We start from the raw sequence: 12,482 nt of genomic DNA on the forward strand, positions 1-12,482 counted from the left end.
GGGTCTGCAATCCGATAGCTACCAACCTCCCCGGTTTTCTGGATTTAGCTTGTATTTTTGTTTTTTCCTCCTTTGGTGACTCATTCATAACAGAATCACCAGCCATACCGCAGAATCTAGGGTACTCAATAGCAGGAAAGAATTGTTAAAAAAAAAAAAGTGTCAGAATTTTTTTGTTGTTGTTTTTGTGTATATTTTTTCCTCTATGTCTTTGAGGCCGTAGGGGGAATTTTTTTTCTTCTCAATGGAGATGAAGCAATTGTCTGACCGTGTGGAGCAGCTCGCTGCTGAAGTGTGTGGAATTTCCGCCTATCTTGCTCATTCACATGTTGCTGAACCAAAGATCTCTACTCCTGATGTGTTTTTTGGGGATCGGTCTAAATTTTTGAATAATAATTGTAAATTATTTTTTGCCTTGAAGCCTAACTCATCAGGGAGCGCCGCGCAGCAGGTTAAAATTGTGATCTCTTTGCTGCGCGGCGATCCTCAGGATTGGGCGTTTTCTTTGAAACCTGATGATCCTATTCTAGCTAATGTGAACGCAGAACGCATTTTTTCAAGCCTTAGGGCTGTTGTATGATGAACCTAATGCTATTGATCAGGCTGAAAAGGCCCTGTTGGCATTGAGCCAAGGTCAGGATTCTGCAGAGTTGTACTGTCAAAAATTCCGAAAGTGGGCGGTCCTTACTACTTGGAATGATGTTGCCTTGGCAACTCTCTTTCGGAAGGGTTTGTCAGAAACCATAAAAGATACTATGGTGGGATTTCCTGTTCCCTCTGGTCTTGAAGATTCTATGTCATTAGCCATTCAGGTTGATCGGCGTTTGCGCGAACGCAAAACTGCACGAGAGGTGTTGCCACCTGTTGAACAAATGTCTGAACCTATGCAATGTGATAGAGTTTTGTCTAGGGTGCAACGTCAGGAGTTCAGAAGGCGTAATAGGCTGTGTTTTTTCTGTGGAGATGCCTCACATATTATTTCTGTCTGCCCTAAACGAGAGAAACGTTTTGCACACACATTTGCTGTGGGCGGTGTTCAACCTAAGTTGCTTCTGGCAATTACTCTGATCTGCTCCCTGTCCACATTTTCCGCTAAGGTTTTCGTGGATTCGGGAGCAGCTCTGAACCTGATGGACTTGGATTTTGCTAAACGTTGTGGATTTCCTATGACATCTCTGCGGACGCCTATCCCTTTGAGGGGTGTTGATGCTACTCCTTTGGCGAAGAATAAACCTCAGTTTTGGACCCAGGTGGTAATGCGGGTCGCCCCAGATCATCAAGAAAATTGCAAATTCTTGGTGTTGCATAATCTGCATGATACCATTGTTCTGGGGTTTCCCTGGTTACAAATCCATAATCCAGTTTTGGATTGGAAATCTGTGTCTGTGGTGAGTTGGGGTTGTCGGTGTGACCTTAGTGACGCTCCTGTTTTCTCCACCTCTCCCCTGTCGCATGATGTTCCTGACTATTTGGCTGATTTTTATGATGTATTTAGTGAGAATGAGTCTGCGTCTTTGCCTCCTCATAGGAGTTATGACTGTGCAATTGAGCTGAGCCCTGGGTGTAAATTTCCCAAGGGTCGACTTTTCAGTTTATCTGTACCCGAGCACGAGGCCATGCGATCCTATATTAAGGAGTCATTGGAGAAGGGTCATATTAGACCATTCTCTTCACCCTTAGGTGCTGGGGGGTTTTTTCGTGGCCAAGAAGGATGGTTCATTAAGGCCTTGTATTGACTATCGTTCCCTCAACAAAATTACTGTTAAATATCAGTATCCGTTACCCCTGATTTCTGATCTATTCTCCAGAGTTAAAGGTACTTGCTGGTTTACCAAGCTTGACCTCAGGGGGGCGTATAATCTTATTCGCATTAAGCATGGGGATGAATGGAAGACGGCGTTTAATACTCCGGAGGGACATTTTGAGTATCTGGTGATGCCTTTTGGGCTCACTAATGCGCTTTCATCTTCCAGTGCTTCATGAATGATATTTTCCGAGACTTTGTGGATAAATTTTTGATCATCTATCTGGATGATATTTTGATCTTTTCCAAGGATTGGGACTCTCATGTGGAACATGTTCGGACTGTGTTCCGGATTTTGAGGGAGAATTCCCTGTATGTCAAGGGATCGAAATGCCTTTTTGGGGTACAGAGGATTTCATTTTTGGGATTTATTTTGTCTCCGTCAACTATTGAAATGGACCCGGCCAAGGTACAGGCCATTTATGATTGGGTTCAGCCCACTTCTTTGAAGGCCCTCCAGAAGTTTTTGGGTTTTGCTCATTTTTATCGTAAATTTATAGCTAATTTTTCTGGTATTGCCAAACCATTGACTGATTTGACTAAGAAGGGTGCTGATGTGCTGAATTGGTCTCCGGAGGCTGTTTCTTCCTTTCAGGAGCTGAAGTGAAGGTTCACTTCTGCTCCGGTTTTGCGGCAACCTGATGTCTCACTCCCGTTTCAGGTAGAGGTGGACGCTTCTGAGATTGGTGCAGGAGCTGTTTTGTCCCAAAAAGATCCGGTAACATCTAAGATGAATCCCTGTGCTTTCTTTTCCCGAAAGTTCTCCCCATCTGAACGTAACTATGATGTGGGCAATCGGGAACTGTTGGCCATGAAATGGGCATTTGAGGAGTGGAGACATTGGTTGGAGGGAGCTAAACATCAAGTTGTGGTCCTTACTGACCACAAGAACTTGATTTACCTGGAGTCGGCCAAACGCTTGAATCCTAGACAGGCTAGGTGGGCCTTGTTTTTCACACGTTTTGATTATGTGGTCTCTTTTCTTCCGGGCACTAAGAATGTCAAGGCAGACGCCCTCTCTAGGAGTTTCTTTGCTGATTCTCCTGTTGTGACCAAGCCTGCTACCATCTTAGGTGAGGGAGTAGTTCTTTCTGCCATCTTGCCCGATTTGAGACGTGCTCTGGAAGAGTTTCAGGAGGACAAACCTGAGCATTGTCCCATTGGAAAATTGCATGTTCCTGACCAGTGGAGGAAGAGAGTGATGTCTGAAGTTCATTGCTCTGCATTGGCTGGTCATCCAGGTATTTTTGGTACTAGAGATTTGGTGAGTCGGTCTTTTTGGTGGCCCGCCTTGTCTCGTGATGTCAGGAGTTTTGTGCAGTCCTGTGGGACTTGCTCCCGGTCTAAACCTTGTTCTCGCTCTAGTGGGTTGCTGATGCCTTTGCCGGTCCCCAGGAGGCCATGGACCCATATTTCAATGGATTTTATCTCTGATATGCCTGTCTCTCAGAGAATGACTGTTATTTGGGTGATTTGTGATAGATTCTCTAAGATGGTCCATCTTGTACCACTCCCTAAGTTGCCATCTTCCTCTGAGTTGGTGCCCTTGTTTTTGCAACAGGTGGTTCGCTTGCATGGGATTCCTGAGAACATTGTATCTGACAGAGGAGTTCAGTTTATTTCTAGATTTTGGAGGACTTTCTGTTCCAAGCTGGGAATTCATTTGTCCTTCTCCTCTGCGTTTCACCCTCAGACCAATGGGCAGACAGAGAGAACAAACCAGACTTTGGAGTCGTATTTGAGATGTTTTATTTCTGCTGATCAGGATGATTGGGTTTCATTTTTGCCCTTGGCCGAATTTGCTTTAAATAATAGAGCTAGTTCTGCCACTTTGATGTCACCTTTTTTTTGTAACTTTGGGTTTCATCCTCGATTCTCTTCAGGGCAGGTGGAGTCTTCTGCCTGCCCAGGTGTTGACACTGTGGTGGAGAGAATGCACCAGATCTGGGACCAAGTGGTGGATAGGTTGTCTCTCTCCCAGGAAAAGGCCCAGCGGTTTTCCAACCGTCATAGGACCATTGGTCCCCAGTTTAAGGTGGGCGATATGGTTTGGTTGTCATCAAAGAATATCTCTATGAAGGTGGCTTCTCCAAAGTTTAAACCTAGATTTATTGGACCTTACAAGATTTTGGAGATTCTTAATCCTGTCTCTTTTCGATTGGCTCTTCCTGTTACATTTAAGATCCATAACGTGTTTCATAAGTCTCTGTTAAAGAGGTTTGTGGAGCCAGTAGTTCCTGTGGTGGCACCTCCTGACCCTGTATTGGTGGAAGGTAATGTGGAATATGAGGTTGAGAAGATACTGGATTCTCGCCTGGCTAGACGGAGACTCCAGTATTTGGTTAAATGGAAGGGTTATGGCCAGGAGGATAATTCTTGGGTCCCTGCATCCGATATTCATGCCGAAAGATTGGTTCGTGCTTTTCATCGGGCCCATCCTGATCGTCCTGGTGGCGTGGATGAGGGTTCGGTGACCCCTCCTCAAGGGGGAGGTACTGTTGTGAGTTCATTTTCCCCTTCACAGTTGATGTCTGATGAACTCCCTCTGCTGGTGAATAGAGGTAATGAAATTGATTGGGTTGGGAAGAACCTGTCATCTGAACAGGTGGAGCCTGATTGGACACCCGGAATCACTGAGTGGATATAAGGCAGCCGACGCCCTACAGGGGTGCTGGTGATCCTTTCTGCTCTGAGCTCTTGCAAACCAGTTCAATACCTGTCTTCTGAAAGTTAAGTATTTGCTCTCTTATTTTTCCATGAGATATTGTCTGTTTACTTAGTGTTTGTGTTCTGTCTGCCCTTGTTGGTACAGGCTGAGCTCCATTTTTGTCTCTGGTCAAGTTGATCTTTTGCTCAGTCTTCAGAATATACCTGAGTGCTGATATAGTGTTTTTGAAGTCTAGTGACTTCAGGGCCTTTTTTCTATCAGACGTGTTGGACATTATTTTGGCAGTATTTTTGTGGATTGCAGCCAGCATCTTTTCTGTCCTTTCCTATTTACTTAGTTGGGCCCCATCGTTTGCTCCACCTGTCTTTCTGTCTGGGTTTGTGTTTTCATCTGCTTTTCACCGACAATACATGTTGGGGGCTGTCTATTGCTTTGGGGTCTGCTCTGGGGCAGTTTAGATTTCCCCTTTCTTTCTTTAGGCTTATTTAGTTCTCCGGCTGTGAACGAGGGGTCTAGGACACCGTAGGAACCCCCCACGGCTACTGTTAGTTGTGTGAATAGGATCAGGGGTCTGCAATCCGATAGCTACCAACCTCTCCGGTTTTCTGGACTTATCTTGTATTTTTGTTTTTTCCTCCTTCGGTGACTCATTCATAACACCTTTAGTTCTGAGTCAGGGCTCCCTCTGGTGGTTACTGTGGGTAGTGGAGCAGGCCGGATTGACAGAGGTCTGCACCCAGTGATGATGATTGGAGATCTGGGGTTACTGATTGGAGTATTTAAATCAGCATGCTTCCGTCAATCCCTGCTGGTGATTAGTTTTCCTGTGCATGCTGAGGTCTTATGCCTCCTGCCCTGATCCTGCATTTTTCAGTTAAGTTGTTCATTTGCTAATCCCTTGCATAGGTTTTGGTTTTGCCTCTTTCTGCTTGTTGTGAGGGTTCAGCGTGCTCCCCGCCGGGGGTTGTGCTGGACCCCATTACAGCTTGTGTCAGTTTGTTCAGTCCCCTGTTATATTAGTCTATTTTGCTTTGCTGTCAGTTCATACCAGAATGCTGATATAGTGGGGGAGAGGTTGTGAGACCTCAGTGTTTTTTGGTACATCAGACGTGTTGGATTTTTTTGGGGTTTTTGCAAACAGTGTCTTTCCTTTCCTATCTCGTCAGTACAGACCCCATCATTTGCTCAGTCTATTTTCTGCCTGCGTTTGTGTTTCATCTTGTCTCACCGACAATATATGTTTGGGGGCTCTACTCAGGGGCAGTTTAAAATTTCACCTTTCTTGCTTTAGGCCTAGTTAGTTCTCCGGCTGTGTCGAGGCGTCTAGGGCATCGTGGGTACGCTCCACGGCTACTCTTAGTTGTGTTGTTAGGATTAGGGGTCTGCAATCCGCTAAATTACCAACCTTTCTGGTTTCCTGGTGGCCTAGCCTATTCCTGCCATACTCCTCAGTGACCTGTTCATAACAGGCCATCTTGTCAAGCCAGTACCATTGAGGGGAAAGAAGACGCAGAACCACTGGTTAAGAATAGGACTCTCAATGTTATGCGTCAAGTTTCCCCCACTGCACAGGGGGAATGTCCTCTGTAGTCTCCCATTCCTCTGCGGCCGCAGAGATCCCTGCTCAGCAAAGACATTGGTCCAGGCATCTTGCCCAGGCTAATGCTAGGCATCTGGTTGCTCCTTTAGGCTCTGCTGTAACACCATGCTTGAGTCAGCAGCAAACAGACGCTCCAGGGACTAAGTCCTGCATTTTGCCTACTGAGCATGCCCGTGGGACAACCTCTCATTGGAGGTAGGGGTCACATGCGCAGGACCCTTTCCTGCTTTGATTGGTCCACTACTGGGAAGGTCCCGGCAGGACGCTGCTATAAAAGAGCCGCGGGCCGCATGGTCATGTGCTAGTATAGACTCTTATGGTATTGTGTGTGAGTGACGATGGATGCATGTATCTGGTGACTGACTCATTAAGACTCCCCTCCCTTGGATACGTATGGTTTAGGGTTTTTAGAGTCAGAGTCAGCTCCTTGTAGTGGCTGAGTCTAGTTCCACAGTGCTCCCAGTTCACAGCACCTCTCTAAGCGCCATATTGTGCCATCCAGCTAGGCACATAAGTACCGCATATACTGCGGCGCCGAGTGCTGGTGAGTCTAGAGGGACTCCGACCCTGTGTCTTGGCGTAGAGTCCTGTGGCTTTACACCAGCGCTCACTTAGCCGAGTTCTGTGAGCTTAACAGGTTTCGGCATTTATATTTAGCGGTAGTGCGGCTCTGTGAGGCAACAGAGTCCGCATCGTACACACCGGGTGACATTAACCCACGTGTGTTCACTTATTGTACTGCCATATAGTGTCTGCAATTACTTAGCAGCAGTATTCCATCTCTGCATGGTGGACCCCAGGCTGCGAACGCACCTCATTATTTTATTATTTGGTGCGTTCCGCCAGCCTAACACTCACTAACTGCAATTCAGTACTTAGCTGGGTTGTGGTGAAGGAAAGTGAAACAGTGGAGACCGAGACCAAGTGAGTGAAGAGAAAGGAACTGAGAGTATGTGTGAAAATGCTTCGTATTGTGAAGGAAACATTCAAGTTGTGTACCCGCTTATCAGTTGTACATAATTCCCACCACATTATCGTTCAGCAAAAAATTTATTTTTGACTGGTGGTCGCCCTCATTGAATTGCTCAAGGTCTTCATGTAACGTGTCGGAGCGTAAGAGACGAGTACCTCACCCACGGCTACTGCCCTTTGCCACGTTACATTGTAGTTCTCTGCAGATTCAAAAACCAATTAGCAATTTTATTTAAAAAAAAGTGAAGCATGCGCAATGTTAATCCATGGAAAACCATAAAATATCAAAACAATGGGGCAGCTCGATTTTCATAGAAATTTCACCACATTTTGACACACATTGTCACATCTGATTTTAGACCTTTTGATGATAAGGAAGCTTATCGAGACCTATCCAGAAGGTAAAAGTAACAAATTTAGGTGCACGTTTTTCAATCTCTTACAAATTTTACACCGCTCTAGCCACTTATAAGAAGTGGATGGGAAAGTGGACATGGTTAGCAAGGCCATCATTACCCTTCCCGTGCCCTCCGTTATGCTAATGACTTTAAAATAAAATGCTCAATAATCCGAACCTTTCATTCCCGTCTCCAAGACTTCTCGCGTGCTGCGCCAATTCTTTGGAATGCACTTCCCAGGACAATTTGATTGCCAATACCCACAGTTTTAAGCGTGGCCTAAAAACACATTTCTTTAGTCTGGCCTATCGCCCCCCTCATTTATCTAACTATTCCCGTTTGGCCCATACAAAATTTTCATCAAAATCATGACCCCCGTAGCATTTATTCACACACTCCTTATGCTTAACAGCCCTCTGTGTCTGTACTGTACACATACTGGCTGGCGCCCAGTTCATGCAGCATTATGTGCATACCCTGTTTAGTATATTGTGGCTGTATTGTACAATATAAACACATTTTACCATTTACCTTTCGTGTTTCCCCAATTTCCTCATAGATTGCAAGCTCATGAGCAGGGGCCTCACTCCTTTTGATATCGGAGTTATTCTTAAGGGGTCGTTACACTAAGCGATATCGCTAGCAATATCGCTATAACGTCACTGGTTTTGTGACGCAGCAGCGATATTACTAGCGATATCGCTATGTCTGATACTTACCTCTGACCGGCTCCCCCGCTGATTATCGCTGATTGCTCGAGAACGTCCTGGTCCGTTTCTCGTCGTCAGCTTCCTGCTGTGGCGACAAGCGACACGTGGACGCGGGCGGGAGGACGTCAGGATCGCCGCATCTGACAGGTAAGTAGCGACCGCTGACCACTGCGATGTCGCTGGTGAGATCTGCCTGTTTGGCAACTCATTAGCGACCACTTAGCGATGCACCAGCGATCCTGACCGGGTCATATCGTTGTGGGGATCGCTGGTGCATCGCTAAGTGTAACAGTACCCTTATTGTGTAATGTCTGTACAAGTCCCCTTTAAAATTGTAAAGTGCCATGGAATATGTTGGCACCTGTGACCCTACCCTAGCTGTAATACATTAAGGTGTTCTTTTGCTTGCACATACTTGTCCATGTTCTGGTGGTTGACCTCCAGACTGTACACAGATAAAAGGTCTCACAGCAGGAGAAAGACAACAGATACAAAACGCAAGGCAGTTACAAATGTGCCTGTTTTCATGCTAACTAACTATACACCAGTTTCAAAACATGAGAATACCCCTTTAATCTACATTATCCGAATTGCAAATTTTTTTTTTTATAAAGTTGCAATTCTCACTCCACTAAGGAAGGGGCGTAAAACTGAAAATACAAATCTAAATAGAAGTGTTACATGCACCAATTGAAAAGTGTCGTGTTCACAAAATGTCTGTAACATTGTAACAGGTTTTGGAAGGCGTTACTTTCAATATAAAAACCAGAGCAAAAGTATTGCAACAAAAGAGCGGCGCAAAGTAAACCGATCAAGTGTTGGCATAAATTAGATAAAAGCAGCACCAAGTTTATCATTCAACATGAACCACTGTGATTTATTTAATAAATTGAAAACAGGGAATGGAGGAGTAATCAGCTCACGGAAGCTTCACCGTTGCATGTAGCACTAGGTCGGTATGAATCTTCCCTGCACGGAGTCATCCTGGTTGTGTAACAATAGAAAAAAAAAGAGGAATATCTCCAGCGTAGTGTTTATTACCAATGATAAAAAATGTTATCACACCAGCATATCACCAACTGCCGCTAAGACAAACCGACGCGTTTCGACAGTCTATGTCTTAATCCTCTGCTAACTATTTCAGTCTCCTAAGATGTAATTGATCTGGACCAGGAGATTTAAATTCATCTAAATTAGCGAAGTGTTCCCTCACCATCTCTTGGTTTATGGATAGAGTGGATTCTTTTATTCCTTCGATGGCGCCGTGAAGATTAGTTGATGTTGCATTTGCTTTCTTGCATCTGTGTTCTCTATGAAAGTAAACGCAGCATCAATTGACCTTCACGGCGCCATCGAAGGATTAAAAGAATCCACTCTATCCATAAACAGAAAGATGGTGAGGGAACACTTTGCTATTTAGATGAATTTAAATCTCCTAGTCCAGATCACTTACATACTGAAAGAGTTAGCAGAGGAAACTGCAGAACCACTAGCTAGAATCTTTGAAAAATCATGGAAAATAGGAGTAGTCCCAGAAGAATGGAGAATGACAAATGTTGTCACTATCTTCAAAAAAGGAAAGAAGACAGAGCCAGGAAGTTACAGGCCAGTGAGCCTTACTTCTATCCCAGGGAAGATATTTGAACAAATTATTAAACAGCATGTACTTGGATAAGAATAAAGTAATTAACCAGAGCCAGCATGGGTTTGTAGCAAACAAGTCATGCCAAACTAATTTAATTTCCTTCTATGATGGAATCACTGACTGGGTGGATCAGGGAAATGCAGCAGATATAGTATATCTCGACTTCAGCAAAGCATTTGATAAAGTTATCTGTTACTATCCTTATTGGAAAAATGACCAAGTATGAAATTGACAAGGCTACGGTTAGGTGGAATCATAACTGGCTCAGTGATCGTACTCAAAGAGTGGTAATAAATGGTTACACATCCATTTGGAAAAGTGTTTCAAGTGGGATACCACAAGACTCTGGCCAGGTCCCAATGTTGTTCAACATTTTTATAAATGATCTAGATAAGGGAACTGAAGGTAACCTAATCAAATTTGCAGACAATGCAAAGCTAGGAGGGATAGCCAACACTAGAGAAGACAGGGCAGCAAGGTGGCTCAGTGGATAGCACTGCAGCCTTACAGCTCTGAAGTCCTGGGTTCCAATCCCACCAAGGACAACATCTGCAAGGAGTTTGTAAGTTCTCCCCATGTTTGTGTGCAGCCTTACAGCTCTGAAGTCCTGGGTTCCAATCCCACCAAGGACAACATCTGCAAGGAGTTTGTAAGTTCTCCCCATGTTTGTGTGGGCTTCCTCCCACATTCCAAAGACGTACTGATGGGGCTCACAAATCTAAATTCCCTATCAGGGACAGTGATGATAATGTGTGCAAACTGTAAAGCACTGCGGAATATGTTAGTGCTATATAAAAATTATTATTATTATTATAAGGCAGAGAAAGGATTCAGAAGAATCTAGATAAGCTTGAACAATAGACAGAGACTAATAGAATGTTATTTAACAGGGAGAAATTACAGCTATAAAATGGGAGGAATAGAACTAAGCAACAGCATGTGTGAAAAAGATTTGGGTATACTAATAGATCACAGACTGCACATGAGTCAACAGTGTTATTCAGCAGCAAAAAAAGGCAAACAGTTCTAGGATGTACGAGTAACAAGAGAGGCATAGTCAACATGAAGTAATTATTCCCCTCCAGCCCTCCTTGGTCAGACCTCATATGGAATACTGTGTCCAGTTCTGGGCACCACATTTTAAAAAAAGACATTGAAAAACTGGAGCAAGTTCAGAGAAGAGCTACCAGGATGGTGCGCGGACTGCAAAGTATGTCCTATGAGGAACTGTTAAAGGATCTGGGAATGTTTAGCTAGCAAAAAAGAAGGTTAAGAGGAGACTTAATAGCTGTCTACAAATATCTGAAGAGCTGTCACATTGTAGAGGGATCATCATTACTCTCATTTGCACATGGAAACACAAGAAGCAATGGGATGAAACTGAAAGGGAGAAGATACAGATTAGATATTAGAAAAAAAAACTTTTGGACAGTGAGGGAGATCAATGAGTGGAACAGGCTGCCACGAGAGGTGGTGAGTTCTCCTTCAATGGAATTCTTCAAACAGAGGCTGGACAGACATCTGACTGAGATGGTTTAGTGAATCCTGCATTGAGCAGGGGGTTGAACATGATGACCCTGGAGGTTCCTTCTAACTCTAAACATTCTAGGATTATATGATTCTATGAAACGTGTCAAGACATTTTCAGACTTTCTAGTCTAAGTTTACACTGTCTAAAAAAAAACAACAACAGGATTAGTAAAACCGTCACATTGCGTCAGACGTATTTTCCTAATCTAATCTATCCCATGCTATAAGAATCACTTGTTTTCCAAGAAAATGGTAGGGTGTGTGCACACGCTGCGGATTCTGCTGTGGATCCGCAGCGGTTTTGGCCCTAGGGATCCGCAGCAGTTTCTGCTGAGGTGCACAGTACCATTAAAATCTATGAAAAACAAAAAACGCTGTGCACATGCTGCGGATTTTTCCGCACGGATTTGCTGCGGTTTCTAATCCGCAGCATGTCAATTCTTTGTGCGGATTCCGCAGCAGTTTTACACCTGCTCCATGATCAGGTGTCAAATCGCAGGGCAAAACCGCAGGTCTTTTGACCTGCAGATTTACCTGCGGATTTTGCAAAATCCGTGCTGAAAAATCCGCAGCACAATCCGCAGCGGGTGCAATTACCCGTAGAGTTTAATCCTTTTCCGACATGTGACATGCAAGTTGGGTGTATGGTGCAGAGCAATCAACACGGTCTTCATGCTCCTTTGAAGCCCAACCACAGTTCATTTTACCAAATATTGAATACATTGTGCAAGCGATCAAATGATTGCAAGCTCAAGTCCTCTCTTTAGGTCAAAATACGCAGAAGACCTCATTGAAATGTCCATTTTTTTTCCACACGCGTGTTCTACGTGTGATTTTCAGATAGAACACATACCCATTATAATCTATACAGCTGTCACATGTCCATTTTTTTGTATTTTTTTGCAGACCATGTATCCACAAAAATATCACAGAAACATATACAAATTATCAATACAAGTCTATGGGTCCATGAAAATAAGGCCCCACATGGATGCCAGCGTCAGCGCGTATACTGTTCATGATTAACATTGCGAAGGACAGAGGAAGCCTTGTCATTATTTTTGCAGACTCTAAAGAAAACCACTGAATTCAGATTATAAAAATGGACCAAACACTAAAGAAAACCTGCATCTAAAACACTCATAAATAACGGGT

This window comes from Dendrobates tinctorius, unplaced genomic scaffold (assembly GCF_039654945.1).
Source record: "Dendrobates tinctorius isolate UK_male_01 unplaced genomic scaffold, ASM3965494v1 ptg000084l, whole genome shotgun sequence".
NCBI lineage: Eukaryota > Metazoa > Chordata > Amphibia > Anura > Dendrobatidae > Dendrobates > Dendrobates tinctorius.